We start from the raw sequence: 14693 nt of genomic DNA on the forward strand, positions 1-14693 counted from the left end.
GGTACGGAGCGGAGCCGCGTGTGTACGAGGTGTACGGAGCGGAGCCTTGTGTGTACGAGGTGTACGGAGCGGAGCCGCGTGTGTACGAGGGGTACGGAGCAGAGCCGCGTGTGTACGAGGGGTACGGAGCAGAGCCGCGTGTGTACGAGGGGTACGGAGCAGAGCCGCGTGTGTACGAGGGGTACGGAGCAGAGCCGCGTGTGTACGAGGGGTACGGAGCAGAGCCGCGCGTGTACGAGGGGTACGGAGCAGAGCCGCGCGTGTACGAGGGGTACGGAGCAGAGCCGCGCGTGTACGAGGGGTACGGAGCAGAGCCGCGCGTGTACGAGGGGTACGGAGCAGAGCCGCGCGTGTACGAGGGGTACGGAGCAGAGCCGCGCGTGTACGAGGTGTACGGAGCGGAGCCTTGTGTGTACGAGGGGTACGGAGCGGAGCCTTGTGTGTATGAGGGGTACGGAGCGGAGCCTTGTGTGTACGAGGGGTACGGAGCAGAGCCTTGTGTGTACGAGGGGTACGGAGCAGAGCCGCGTGTGTACGAGGGGTACGGAGCAGAGCCGCGTGTGTACGATGGGTACGGAGCAGAGCCGCGTGTGTACGAGGGGTACGGAGCAGAGCCGCGCGTGTGCGAGGTGTACGGAGCAGAGCCGCGTGTGTAGGAGGTGAGCGGAGCAGAGCCGCGTGTGTACGAGGGGTATGGAGCAGAGCCGTGTGTGTACGGAGCAGAGCCGCGTGTGTACGAGGTGTACGGAGCGGAGCCGCGTGTGTACGAGGTGTATGGAGTGGAGCCGCGTGTGTACGAGGGGTACGGAGCAGAGCCGCGTGTGTACGAGGGGTACGGAGCAGAGCCGCGCGTGTACGAGGTGTACGGAGCAGAGCCGCGCGTGTACGAGGTGTACGGAGCGGAGCCGCGCGTGTACGAGGGGTACGGAGCGGAGCCGCGCGTGTACGAGGGGTACGGAGCAGAGCCGCGCGTGTACGAGGGGTACGGAGCAGAGCCGCGCGTGTACGAGGGGTACGGAGCAGAGCCGCGCGTGTACGAGGGGTACGGAGCAGAGCCGCGCGTGTACGAGGGGTACGGAGCAGAGCCGCGCGTGTACGAGGGGTACGGAGCAGAGCCGCGCGTGTACGAGTGGTACGGAGCAGAGCCGCGCGTGTACGAGGGGTACGGAGCAGAGCCGCGCGTGTACGAGGGGTACGGAGCAGAGCCGCGCGTGTACGAGGGGTACGGAGCGGAGCCGCGCGTGTACGAGGGGTACGGAGCGGAGCCGCGCGTGTACGAGGGGTACGGAGCGGAGCCGCGCGTGTACGAGGGGTACGGAGCGGAGCCGCGTGTGTACGAGGGGTACGGAGCGGAGCCGCGTGTGTACGAGGGGTACGGAGCGGAGCCGCGTGTGTACGAGGGGTACGGAGCGGAGCCGCGTGTGTACGAGGGGTACGGAGCGGAGCCGCGTGTGTACGAGGGGTACGGAGCGGAGCCGCGTGTGTACGAGGTGTACGGAGCGGAGCCGCGTGTGTACGAGGGGTACGGAGCGGAGCCTTGTGTACGAGGCGTACGGAGCGGAGCCGCGCGTGTACGAGGCGTGCGGAGCGGAGCCGGGCGTGTACGAGGCGTGCGGAGCGGAGCCGGGCGTGTACGAGGCGTGCGCAGCGGAGCCGGGCGTGTACGAGGCGTGCTGAGCGGAGCCGGGCGTGTACGAGGCGTACGGAGCGGAGCCGGGCTTGTACGAGGCGTACGGAGCGGAGCCGCGCGTGTACGAGGCGTACGGAGCGGAGCCGGGCGTGTACGAGGCCTGCGGAGCGGAGCCGGGTGTACGAGGCGTACGGAGCGGAGCCGGGCGTGTACGAGGGGTACGGAGCAGAGCCGCGCGTGTACGAGGGGTACGGAGCAGAGCCGCGCGTGTACGAGGGGTACGGAGCAGAGCCGCGCGTGTACGAGGGGTACGGAGCAGAGCCGCGCGTGTACGAGGGGTACGGAGCAGAGCCGCGCGTGTACGAGGGGTACGGAGCGGAGCCGCGCGTGTACGAGGGGTACGGAGCGGAGCCGCGTGTGTACGAGGGGTACGGAGCGGAGCCGCGTGTGTACGAGGGGTACGGAGCGGAGCCGCGTGTGTACGAGGGGTACGGAGCGGAGCCGCGTGTGTACGAGGGGTACGGAGCGGAGCCGCGTGTGTACGAGGGGTACGGAGCGGAGCCGCGTGTGTACGAGGGGTACGGAGCGGAGCCGCGTGTGTACGAGGGGTACGGAGCGGAGCCGCGTGTGTACGAGGGGTACGGAGCGGAGCCGCGTGTGTACGAGGTGTACGGAGCGGAGCCGCGTGTGTACGAGGGGTACGGAGCGGAGCCTTGTGTACGAGGCGTACGGAGCGGAGCCGCGCGTGTACGAGGCGTGCGGAGCGGAGCCGGGCGTGTACGAGGCGTGCGGAGCGGAGCCGGGCGTGTACGAGGCGTGCGCAGCGGAGCCGGGCGTGTACGAGGCGTGCTGAGCGGAGCCGGGCGTGTACGAGGCGTACGGAGCGGAGCCGGGCTTGTACGAGGCGTACGGAGCGGAGCCGCGCGTGTACGAGGCGTACGGAGCGGAGCCGGGCGTGTACGAGGCCTGCGGAGCGGAGCCGGGTGTACGAGGCGTACGGAGCGGAGCCGGGCGTGTACGAGGCGTACGGAGCGGAGCCTTGTGTGTACGAGGCGTACGGAGCGGAGCCGCGCGTGTACGAGGCGTGCGGAGCGGAGCCGGGCGTGTACGAGGCGTGCGGAGCGGAGCCGGGCGTGTACGAGGCGTGCGGAGCGGAGCCGGGCGTGTACGAGGCGTGCTGAGCGGAGCCGGGCGTGTACGAGGCGTACGGAGCGGAGCCGGGCTTGTACGAGGCGTACGGAGCGGAGCCGGGCGTGTACGAGGCGTACGGAGCGGAGCCGCGCGTGTACGAGGCGTACGGAGCGGAGCCGGGCGTGTACGAGGCCTGCGGAGAGGAGCCGGGTGTACGAGGCGTACGGAGCGGAGCCGGGCGTGTACGAGGCGTACGGAGCGGAGCCTTGTGTGTACGAGGTGTACGGAGCGGAGCCGCGTGTGTACGAGGGGTACGGAGCGGAGCCTTGTGTGTACGAGGTGTGCGGAGCGGAGCCGCGCGTGTACGAGGCGTGCGGAGCGGAGCCGGGCGTGTACGAGGCGTGCGGAGCGGAGCCGGGCGTGTACGAGGCGTGCGGAGCGGAGCCGGGCGTGTACGAGGCGTGCGGAGCGGAGCCGGGCGTGTACGAGGCGTACGGAGCGGAGCCGGGCTTGTACGAGGCGTACGGAGCGGAGCCGGGCGTGTACGAGGCGTACGGAGCGGAGCCGCGCGTGTACGAGGCGTACGGAGCGGAGCCGGGCGTGTACGAGGCCTGCGGAGCAGAGCCGGGTGTACGAGGCGTACGGAGCGGAGCCGGGCGTGTACGAGGCCTGCGGAGCAGAGCCGGGTGTACGAGGCGTACGGAGCGGAGCCGGGCGTGTACGAGGCCTGCGGAGAAGAGCCGGGTGTACGAGGCGTACGGAGCGGAGCCGGGCGTGTACGAGGCGTGCGGAGCGGATGCTTCCCCTCTCCAGGAGCGATCACAGCAGCACGGCATGAGACATTCTTGTACTACACAGACTGTCCTGACAGAACACAGCTCGTCAGGACATGGCCCCGACCTCCAGCGACAGCCGGACAGTCCCATTGGATCGGGGACGGTTGGGGGGTTTCTGTATATAAGTTGTGTGGGATAATTGTAGAATTATTAATGTCTTAGCATAAAAGGATGTACCTGGGTGTTTGTGCCGGGGTCCACATGCATGGAGGGGTTGAGGCGGTGCTGGCTGTATTATGCAGACGGCATCTGCCTGTAACAGTAGTAACCAGAAACTACTAGAAACTCTGCACCAAAATGAAGCAAATCCTTATTCTGGGAGCTTCGCCTTGTACGTAACACCCCCGGATCCGGTACACGCCGGGCAGATGTTCTCATTCATGTCATTTTCTGCTTAAGGTTCTGCGGTTTTCTGGCCAGCTATAAAAAAGAAAAAGCGTAAAACAATATTTGTTACTGCTGCATTGACATAAGTACAATCTTTCATTATATATAAATCTATTACACGTCGGGTCAATGCTGTAAAGGACAGTAAAGTGCCAGGGTTGTGGTTGTGGTTTTTGGGTCTCTCTACTTCCCTCCCAAAAATGCAATCAGAAACTTGTAACTACTGATCTCTCCACAAGAAAAAGCCGACAACTCCATCAATGGGATCATTTTATAAAATTAGGTCTTCGCAAGATGAAAATGGTCTCACAAACCACATTTTTTTTTAAATGTTCATAAAAAAACCCAAACAAACAAAAATAATAACCTTACTTTGATTTTTTCCCCATTTTTCAATACTTTATGTGCTAAATTGAATGTTGTCATTCCAAAGAACAACTAGTCCCACAAAACACAAGCCCTCCGTCTATGTTAATGAAAAAACAAAGTTATATTTTTTGGGAAAAAGGGGAGGAAAAAAAACAAAAAATTGGTCTTGTCAGAATAATGTAATTGCTATATATATTTTTTTAAAATTGAATAATTTTACCCAAAAATTGTGATCTGTTATAATATTATCATTCTTCATGCGAGATTAATCATTAGTCTGTAGATAAATCCAAACATCTGGAAGATGTAGAACAATATATCTGTGATTCTCTTCTGCCAGGATAAGCGCCTCCTTTCTGTCCTTTCTGTGATGGAGAAAACGCTTGAAAGATTCAGAAAGTCCGATGAGTTTTTGGAGCTTATTGTAAAGGGCCTTAATGACGACCTGGGAAAGAAACCACCAGAAACAAAGGATCCAACCAGGTAAGTTCTAATGATCCCATCTGATAAAATGATCAGCTTTATTTCCATGGGATCGTTCTGTAGAAGAGATGGGACCTGCAGCATTCTGATCCTGAACTTCACTATGTATAGATGTAGCAAAGCTTAATGTGACAATTCACACAGCGCATTGATAAATTGTCTCAGAAGGTTAGCTCTCATAACAGAATTAACATCACTTATAGTGGAACTAAACTTACAATTTTTTTTCAGAATTGTGATAATTATGGCACTTTGCAAAGCACTTCATTAGTTTCTTTGGCGTCATATCCATAAAATGATCATATTAAAGTGGCCTCCAGACCCTGCTTTTCCCCAGTGCAGGAGCGTTGCTGGGGTCCTAAGAGGTCAGGGACCCCAGCCCCAAAGTACATGTTTCCCCATATAACCTCCCTGCCACTTAAAAGAGGATTTATACATATTTAATTACAGTACACCACTGTTGCTAATCTAAAATACACTATACAAAGACCAATATTCCCAAAATTACTACTATACAAGGCCAAAATGATCCTGCTACACAATGTCCTCTACCATCACCACCACACAGCGAGTCCATATATGAAAGAAAACCCCGCAGGGTAAAAGACCATCAAAGGAGTCCAGGGAGTATAAAATCTATCCTATTTATTCAGCAATAGAACAATAGGATGATGGGGGAAGGGACACAACACATATGTGATTGTTAGACATGTAAGCCAAAAAAAGCACGGCACGCAAGGAAGGGGCCATTCCAGGTATAATGGCTGTCTATAGTATCATCATGGGTGTACTAAAATATCCCAAAATAGACACCGCATATATTCCACTGGGGGCAACAGTCATCATATACAGGTGCATCTCACTAAATTACAATATCATCAAAAAGTTAAATTATTTGAGTTCTTCAATACAAAAAGTGAAACTGATATATTATATAGAGTCATTACAGACAGAGTGATCTATTTCAAGTGTTTATTTCTGTTAATGTTGATGATTATGGCTTACAGCCAATGAAAACACAAAAGTCATTATCTCAGTAAATTAGAATAATTAACAAAAAACACCTGCAACGGCTTCCTAAGTGTTTAAAAATGTCCCATAGTCTGTTTCAGTAGGCTCCACAATCATGGGGAAGACTGCTGACTTGACAAATGTCAAGAAGGCAGTCATTGACACCATCCACAAGGTCCCAGAGTTACAATTTTCCTTTGGAAATCAAGGTCCCAGAGTCTGGAGGAAGAGTGGAGAGGCCACAATCCAAGCTGCTTGAGGTCTAGTGTGAAGTCTCCACAATCAGTGATGGTTTGGGGAGCCATGTCATCTGCTGGTGTAGGTCCACTGTGTTTTATCAAGACCAAAGTCAGCGCAGCCGTCTACCAGGACATTTTACAGCACTTCATGCTTCCCTCTGCCGACAAGCTTTTTGGAGATGGAAATTTCATTCTCCAGCAGGACTTGGCACCTGTCCACACTGCCAGAAGTACCAATAACTGGTTTAAAAACAACAGTATCACTCTGCTTAATTGGTCAGCAAACTCACATGACCTTAACCCCATAGAGAATCTATTATAGAGAATCTATGGGGTATTGTCAAGACGAAGATAAGAGACACCAAACCCAACAAAGCAGACGAGCTGAAGGCTGCTATCAAAGCCACCTGGGCTTCCATAACCCCTCAGCAGTGCCACAGGCTGATAGCCTCCATGCCACACCGCATTGATGCTGTAATTGATGCAAAAGGAGCCCTGACCAAGTATTGAGGGCATTTACTGAACATACATGTCAGTAGGCCAACATTTTGGATTTTAAAAACATTTTTCAAGCTGATGTTATAAAGTATTTTAATTTACTGAGATAATGACTTTTGTGATTTCATTGACTATAAGCCATAATCAGTGGCGTACCACCAATGGTGGCAGGCCACACCACTGCTATGGGGCCCGTGAGCCACGGGGGAGCGAGGAGGATAGGTGAGTATTGGGGGGGTGGGAGGTTGCGGCGGCGGAGGAGCGGGCACACGCAGTAGCGGCTGCTATAGCTACCACGTGTGCCCGCTGCTAAAGGGAAATGTTCTCTTTTCTCCACTTCCATGGGCGTGGAGAAGAGGGAATATTCATTCTCTTTAGTAGCGGGCACAGAGGAGCGCTGAGCCCGTGGCTCCTGCTTACAGTGCCCGCTACTAAAGAGAATGCATATTCACGCTTGTCAACGCCCATAGTCCCGGCATGGAGAGGAGTGAATATGCCGGCAGCAGCAGCAGCTCACCTCGACAACTGAGAGCTCACACTGCTCAGATGCCAACATGAGCTGCTGGCAGACAGAACACAGCAGCTCTGGAGCAGAGGTGAGGAAGGAAGGTGAGTATAAGTGTTTATTTTTTGTGTGTGCAGTGATGGGGCCACACATACCAGGATTGGGGGGTGAGGAGGCCATACATACCAGTATTGGGGGGTGAGGAGGCCACACATACGAGGATTGGGGGATGAGGAGGCCACACATACCAGGATTGGGGGATGAGGGGGCCATGCATACCAGGATTGGGGGTTGACAGGGCCACACATACCAGGATTGGGGAATTAGAAGGCCACACATACCAGGATTGGGGGATGAGGAGGCCACAGATACCAGGATTGGGGGATGAGGAGGCCACACATACCAGGATTGGGGGATGAGGGGTGCCATGCATACCAGGATTGGGGATAAGGGGGGCCATATATACCAGGAATGGGGGATGAAGAGGCCATGCATACCAGGATTGGGGGATGAAGAGGCCATACATACCAGGATTGCGGGATGAGGAGACCATTCATATTAGGATTGGGGGATGAGGAGACCATGCATACCAGGATTTGGGGATGAGGGAGGCCATGCATGTCAGGATTGGGGGATGAGGGGTGCTATGCATACCAGGATTGGTGGATGAGGGGTAGCCATGCATACCAGGATTGGGGGATGAGTGGGGGGCCATTCATACCAGGATTGGGGGATGAGGGGTGCCATATGTACCAGGATTGGGGGATGAGGGGTGCCATAGATACCAGGATTGGTGATAAGGGAGCCATACATACCAGGATGGTGAAATTTTCCAGTAGCTGCTGCATTTCCCACCCTAGGCTTATACTGAACTCAATACGTTTTCCCAGTTTTTTTGTAGTAAAATTAGGGGCCTCGGCTTATACTCGGGTCGTCTCATTTAAAACATACGTTATTTTAAAATCAGTGAGTACGTGGTGCCCATAATACTGCAGGACTGTGTGGTGCATTATACTATATGGGGGCTGCATTTTACCCTTTGGGGTGTGAAATATACTGTATGGAGGACTATGGGGAGTGCATTATATTCTATTGAGGACCATGGGAAGTTCATTATACTATATGGAGGATTATGGGGGGTTCATTATACTATATGGAGGATTATGGGGGGTGCATTATACTATATGGAGGATTTTGGAGGCTGCATTATACTATATGGAGGATTGTGGTTGGCATATTATACTATATGGAAGTCTATGTGGGGCCATTATGATATTTTGAGGGCTATGTGGGGGGCCGTTATACTGTATGAAAGCAATTATATGGTGTGAAGGTTTGTGTGGGGCCATTATACTGTTTGGAGGGCTAGTGTGGGCCATTATACTGTATGGGGGGCTGTGTGGGAGTCACAGTTGGGGGAATCATACTGTATTAGGGTCACCATACTTTGCCTTGGGAGTTGAAGTGGGGTACAATAAGGTCATTATACTGTTCATGTAGAGGCTAATGTGGAGGAATGCACCATGGGGTATCATACTGTGTTTGGGGGGCACTTTTATTGGCATCATACTTCATGGGGGCAATGAAAGAGGGATCTAGGACTTCAGTAGGAGGAACATTAGAAAAGCGAAGTAAAGGCTGGAAAGTTGTGAGATCGGCTCTTCTGTGACACAGACAAATATAATATTTATGTTTTTGGTGGGAGGGGTCCAATTAGAGCTTCTGCTATGGGGCCTCATGATTTCTATGTGCGCCCCTGGCCATAATCATCAACATTAACAGAAATAAACACGTGAAATAGATCACTTTGATTGTAATGACTCTATATAATATATGAGTTTCATTTTCAGCATTGAAGAACTAAAATAAATAAACTTTTTGATGATATTCTAATTCAGTGAGATGCACCTGTATATATAAGGGGTGTGGGTGCCATCATACTATAAGGGGCTATGGGAGTCATCATGCTATATATAAGGGGCAGTGGGGCCATCATATTATATAAAATGGGGAGTGGGTGCCAGAATACAGTTTATAAGGGTCTGTGGGGCCATCATACAGTATAAAGGGAGCTGTAGGGGCCATAATATAGTGTGCAAGTGGGTGTGGGGGCCATCATACAGTATATATTGGGCTGCGGGGGCCATCATACAGTACTGTATATATGGGGCTGTGAGGGCTATTATACAGGATATAGGGAGTTGTAGGGACCATCATGCCAGTTATAAGGAGTTGTAGAGACCATCATACAGTGCATAGGGAGCTGTGGGGACCATCAGACAATGCATAGGGAGCTGTGGAGACCATCATACAGTGCATAGGGAGCTGTGGGGACCATTATGCAGTGCATAGGGAGCTGTGGGGACCATCATACAGTGCATAGGGAGCTGTGGGGACCATCATGCAGTGTCTAGGGAGCTGTGGGGGCCATCATGCAGAGCATAGGGAGCTGTGGGGACCATCATGCAGAGCATAGGGAGCTGTGGGGACCATCATACAGTGTCTAGGGAGCTGTGGGGACCATCATACAGTATCTAAGGAGCTGTGGGGACCATCATGCAGTGTGTAGGGAACTGTGGGGACCATCATACAGTGTATGGGGAAGTATGAGGACCATCATACAGTATCTAAGGAGCTGTGGGGACCATCATTCAGTGCATAGTGAGCTGTGGGGACCATCATACAGTGCATAGGGAGCTGTGCGTTCCATCATGCAGAGCGTAGATAGCTGTGGGGACCATCATACAGTGCATAGGGAGCTGTGGGTTCCATTATACAGGGCATAGGGAGGTGTGGGGACCATCATACAGAGCATAGAGAGCTGTGGGGACCATTATGCAATGCATATGGAGCTGTGGCATCATACAGTGCATGGGGGAGCTGTGGGGATCATCATACAGTGTCTAGGGAGCTGTGGGGACCCTCATACAGTATCTAAGGAGCTGTGGGGACAATCATACAGTGTGTAGGGAGCTGTGGGGACCATCATACAGTGTCTAGGGAGCTGTGGGGACCATCGTACAGTATCTAAGGAGCTGTGGGGACCATCATGCAGTGTGTAGGGAGCTGTGGGGACCATCATACAGTGTATAGGGAGCTGTGGGGACCATCATACAGAGCGTAGGGAGTTGTGGGGACCATGATACCAGTGCATATGGAGCTGTGGGTACCATCATACAGTGCATAGGGAGCTGTGGGGACCATCATACAGAGCATAGAGAGCTGTAGGGACCATTATGCAATGCATATGGAGCTATGGGGACCATCATACAGTGCATGGGGGAGCTGTGGGGATCATCATACAGTGTCTAGGGAGCTGTGGGGACCCTCATACAGTATCTAAGGAGCTGTGGGGACAATCATACAGTGTGTAGGAAGCTGTGGGGACCATCATACAGTGTCTAGGGTGTTGTGGGTACCATCGTATAGTATCTAAGGAGCTGTGGGGACCATCATACAGTGTGTAGGGAGATGTGGGGACCATCATACAGTGTATAGGGAGCTGTGGTGACCATCATACAGAGCGTAGGGAGCTGTGGGGACCATGATACCAGTGCATATGGAGCTGTGGGTAACATCATACAGTGCATAGGGAGCTGTGGGGACCATCATACAGTGTATAGGGAGCTGTGGGGACCATCATACAGAGCATAGGGAGCTGTGGGGACCATGATACCAGTGCATATGGAGCTGTGGGCAACATCATACAGTGCATAGGGAGCTGTGGGGACCATCATACAGTGCATAGGGAGCTGTGGGGACCATCATACATGGCATAGGGAGCTGTGGGGACCATTATGCAGTGCATACGGAGCTGTGTAGACCATCATACAGGGTATAGGGAGCTATGAGGATCATGCCACCAAGGACAACATCTGCAAGGAGTTTGTATGTTCTCCCCGTGTTTGCGTGGGTTTCCTCCGGGTTGTCCGGTTTCCTCCCACACTCTAAAGACATACTGAAAGGGAATCTAGATTGTGAGCCCAGATGGGGACAGCGACGATAATGTATGTAAAGCGCTGCGGAATATGTTAGCGCTATATAAAAATAAAGATTATTATTATTATATTATTATCATACAGTGCGTAGGGAGCTGTGGGGACCATCATACAGTGTCTAGGGAGCTGTGGGGACCATCATGCAGTGTATAGGGAGCTGTGGGGACCATCATACAGTGTATAGGGAGTTGTGGGGACCATCATACAGAGCATAGGGAGCTGTGGGGACCATGATACAGTGCATAGGGAGCTGTGGGGACCATCATACGGTGCATAGGTAGTTGTGGGGACCGTCATACAGAGCGTAGGGAGCTGTGGGGACCATGATACAGTGCATATGGAACTGTGGGTACCATCATACAGGGCATAGGGAGCTGTGGGGACCATCATACAGGGTATAGGGAGCTACGGGGATCATCATTCAGTGCGTAGGGAGCTGTGGGGACCATCATACAGTGTATAGGGATCTCTCGGGACCATCTTACAGTGCATAGGGAGCTGTGGGGACCATCATACAGTGTGTAGTGAGCTGTGGGACTATCATACAATATACAGGGTGCTATGGGAGCACTCAGGACATTATTTCTTTTAAATGGGTGCATCATCAGAAATTTCTTCTTTCACCACCCCGAAATCATCGTCCATAGACTTGAAGAAGAACTTTGTAGTTGGGTGTAGTTTGATTGTGGCTTTAAGGGGGCATTATTACTTAAAGGGGATACTCAACGGTATTTGTTGCTTGGAGGGAACACTTCAGATACTGAAACTTTCATAAGAGCATATCTGGCATTATTACTATGTAGCACAGTGGGGTCTTTACTACTTTCTATGGGACGCTGTTATTTTTATAGGTCCCCTCTATCTGGCACACAGTCTTTGTAGCATTAATTGGTGGAGGGTAATCATAGTAATGACATAATTTTTGAAGTATTGAGGTTCCTATTCCACGTCGGAAGAGCAGGCAGCATGGGGAGGTTGTGCAGGGTGGGAATAGATGGGGACGGTGCTGGAAATGTGAGAAGTCAGATGGTCTTTGTACGGTGTGTTTTTTATGTAGAGGCAATGGTCATATCATAGTACTATGTACTCACTGTGTAGTGGTGATGGTAGAGGGCATTGTGTAGCGGGATTATTACTGCCTTGTATAGAAGTAATTTTGGGAATATTGGTCTTTCAGTTGTGTATTTTAGGTTAGCAACAATGGTGTACTGTAATTATATATGTATAGGTCCTCTTTTAAGTGGCGGGGAGGTTGTATGGGGAAACTCCTACTTTGGGGCTTTGGCCCCTGATCTTTTAGGACCGTAGCAACGTCCCGGCATACAAGGGATATCGGGGGGCACAAAGTGTTCTGGAGGTTTCCTTTACAGTATGAAGCATTTTCCACACAGTATCCTTCCTCTGTAATATACTCCAGGACTGGTGAGGCGCACTGTCGCTCCCTATTTCACCATAACTCGGCCTCGGCACTGCAGTGCTGATCAGCAGGTCTGCTTACTTGTTCTTCGGTTTCGCGCACTATGTCTTCCACTACTGGTGCCCTTGAACCCTTGCACTCGTGACTCCCACTAGTACATCATATTCAGTGCTGCTTTGGGGTCCGTAACTCGGCGTCCAATCCAAGGACCCTTCTCTGTAAGGCCACTCTATCTCATTGGTCCAAAAAAGTCAGGCGCACTTCATGGCTGCCTCATATAGAATGAATGGAGCAGCATTTTAGCATGCGTACCACCGTTCCAATCTAAAGGGGATGAAGGTTCCTGTAGATTTGAGCTTGTTTTCATTGGACAACCCCTTTAATTTTTCACACCCTGTTTCTGCATTTAAGTCTATTTTTTGGTAAATATTCGATGACCTGGTGTAATTTGTGATGTGTTGTTGTTCACCTGAGGTTGTATTGATCTCATTTTATAACTTCTAAGGACCAGACTTTTTTTTAATATATCCTGAATAGAACACAATAGAATTGTATGGAAAACATTATTGTGTTCTTCACAATTCAAGGCGACGTGTCCTTATGAGATCTTTTTCTTGAAGGTATATGACTCTCAGGTTCTTTATCACCATGCAATCTGAAGAGCCAACTTAGACTAAGAGTGGCCACCACTGGGCATACACCATGGTGCAGCAAGGGCTAGCAATCTGTCCCTCCAATTGTGTGGGTACTTATTGCTTAGGGAATGTCAGTCCAATTCTTCTTTTTAAGAGGGTTCACTGTCTGTGCATCTCTGTGCCCGAAGAATATTAACCTGGTGTTACTGTATTACTGCTGTTCCAAGTGGCAAGCACATGGTTCTCTTAGAGACAGGACCCTTGTTTAAACCCAAGTAGACTTGAATTGGAAAGGCCACTGGTCTGGACCAGGACTCTGGTTGTGTCCGGTGATGGCGGCATGCACGGTTTCTATGTACGTGTCTGTGTGTAGTCAGAAGAGAATTTCAGTGGTGGCCTAATAACTGCAAGGAGCGACGGAGGTGTTGGAGAAAGGTAAACGAGTGGCTGCAGAGCGGTTGGTAAATGTGGCCACTTCATGCGAATATTGGCCACTGATGACTGAGGCCTCCCTCCTGGTTTGGTCCTGGAGCCCCCCGGCCACTTGTTGAACATCTTTCCTGTTTTTTACTGTTACACAAGACCCTGTGTCTCCTGTATTCTGCAGCTGCGTCCCGTTCTTCTTTCTGTAGCATGGTGTGTACGACGTCCTGGATACAATGTTACTGCTCCATCACAGACTGAACCCCAGAACAATTGTCATGGAATTTGGTACCAGAGTTCTCTCTGTGTATGGAGCCCCCATATTTTGTGATTACTCTTATCATTCTCACTGTGTAAGGTGAAATCCAGGAAAAAAAAACACACAAAACAATATATATATAAAATTAATTTTTTTATTGAAATAGCAATAAGCAACATTGTAATGAAAATATTACTGGTCCTTTAAGAAATTAAACTATGGTCACAGTCACTCTCAGATTGGCCCCGGTGGAGACCACAAAACGAGCTGCGGTCATTGGGGACCACCTGAGAGTCATTGGGACCCAAAGATCCAGAAGAAGGCAAAGAAACCCCCCCAAAAGAATTCTGATTCAAGGGGGAAAAAAATTCCTTCCTGACCCCATTTTTGGCGATCGGATGTTTCCCTGGATCTCGTGTATCCTGCTGCATATTGCTGTATATAACATAGGCTTACGTCATGTGAACAATGGCCAAATAGCTGTTGGCTGAGAACTCGTCCTGTATGATAAAATCTGCGATGGAGGTTCCTAATACGGCTTCCAACGAAGATGTGACATCATCCAAATGTGTATAAGAAGTAGCGAGTGATAAAGGAGACAATGGCTGGTAGGTAATAAGTCATTACCTGTCTGCCAATATCTTCTTCTGGAAGACTTCAAGATATCATGTATTACATATTACATATTATTCTGAAAGAGCACCATGTAATACCACATGTGTCCTGAAGAGGCCGCTACGTCCAGCAAAACACAGCTGATTGCTGAGGGGGTTCACTGCCGGACCCCCGACTATCAACTGATCGCCTGCAAGTCCTCATTAGGGGTCAGGAGTTGTTCACACTTGGCATATTTTGTGATTCATGAGGGGAGG

Source organism: Phyllobates terribilis, unplaced genomic scaffold (assembly GCF_046119375.1).
Source record: "Phyllobates terribilis strain yellow unplaced genomic scaffold, ASM4611937v1 Scaffold_49__1_contigs__length_9717188, whole genome shotgun sequence".
NCBI lineage: Eukaryota > Metazoa > Chordata > Amphibia > Anura > Dendrobatidae > Phyllobates > Phyllobates terribilis.